Source organism: Ornithodoros turicata, chromosome 1 (assembly GCF_037126465.1).
Source record: "Ornithodoros turicata isolate Travis chromosome 1, ASM3712646v1, whole genome shotgun sequence".
Classification (NCBI taxonomy): domain Eukaryota; kingdom Metazoa; phylum Arthropoda; class Arachnida; order Ixodida; family Argasidae; genus Ornithodoros; species Ornithodoros turicata.
This window is the reverse complement of record NC_088201.1, coordinates 70484425-70485808: the sequence shown is the minus strand read 5'-3', so window position 1 is coordinate 70485808 and position 1384 is coordinate 70484425. Positions and strand designations below refer to the sequence as shown.

At 40.6% G+C, this 1384-nt stretch overlaps 1 non-coding gene across 1 annotated transcript; it reads right to left on the bottom strand.

The window, feature by feature from the left end:
* Window positions 1–868: 868 nt before the first annotated feature.
* Trnat-cgu (transfer RNA threonine (anticodon CGU)) lies at window positions 869–941 on the bottom strand. Its single transcript has one exon. It is a non-coding gene; the product is annotated as a tRNA-Thr (tRNA).
* Between the last annotated feature and the right edge of the window lie 443 nt (window positions 942–1384).

Here is a 1384-nt window from a genome sequence, read left to right as displayed (position 1 = left end):
TCAACATTTTCCATTCCGTTGTGAAACCCTCCCACGGGCAGAAGATGGCTTCCGCATGTTGCTGACGCCATCTCTTGAGACACCCTCCTTTGAACATAATGCTCACCTACAGATGCCTGTCTCCTAAGGAAGGCACCCTTACTGCTTGGGCTTTAGCTGACATCAGACATTTAGTTTTGAGGACTGACGTGTTAAGCTAATAACCATGGACATGCTTCTTTTGAATATCTCTGCAGTTATTAACTTATGACTGCTTTTTTGTGTCCTCACTCATAATAGCACTTCTTCAGAGGAAAGGCAAAAAAAAAGGTGACCTGCAACATATTTTTGGAGTAATTTATGACAATTTGAACAAAAATATGTAATGACCTGGGGTTTGAATTAATGAGTCTACTGTAATTTGGTGTTCTACACAACATATTGCAACTATGTCCATATCAAAAAGTTGCATGCAGAGCCATTCCGTTCGTTTTGCTTCGTTATGCTGCTTCCTTGCTTGATTTGTTTATTTATGCCCTCAGGGCAGAGCAATGTGATGCTTGATGAACTTTGACAATTGCTTTTGTACTGCACTATCTTTTGGAACTCGCAAAAAAAGTATTTTAGAAGTTTACGCAGACTGTTCTGCAAATCTTGTAGTTCATGCTTTGTGGTAAACAGGCCTCATCAATGGACGTACTCTGAAAACAACATGAGAGGATGCGGTCTTTTCGTGTTGTCTTCAACATTTGCCCATCGCTAAGGGTTGTTTACCATGCAGTTTGTCCACCAGCTTGCCTGCATTTATGCTGTTCTATCAGTGATTGTAGGTCAAGTTATTGTCATGCAATCACATTATTGATGAAAGATGGAAATCACTGAAAAGGCTAGCCAGCTGTAGGACTCGAACCCACATCTTCTGGATTACGGGTCCAGGGCTCTACCAATTGAGCTAAGCTAACAGACCTCCCTAGCGACTTCCAAGGGTGCGTCATCTGAAGGGACAAACCACCCACTCTCTCTCATTCATCCTCCTTTCTCTCTTACATTTTTGCTCACTCATACACGCATTCATACGACGGGATCGATGCAAGCGGCAACTGTTGAACATGAGAGAACTAATGTTGTGAGGCTGGAGCACATAAAAAGCACAAATACATAAAAAGGCATTATTGTTTGTTGGTTTGTTACTGTCATGCTTCCTGCTTCTAAGACCAGATAGCACTTGTCTTTGCTATACTATCTGAAAGACAGATGAAGAAACACAATGTTGTAACACAACTGTGTTTAATAAAGCTCATGTCTTGCAGCCACAGCAACCATTTAGTTGAGTGAAATGATGAAGCCCACACATGCTCTGTTATATTTGTTGTTTATTATTATATACTATTATCGTTAAACTAAT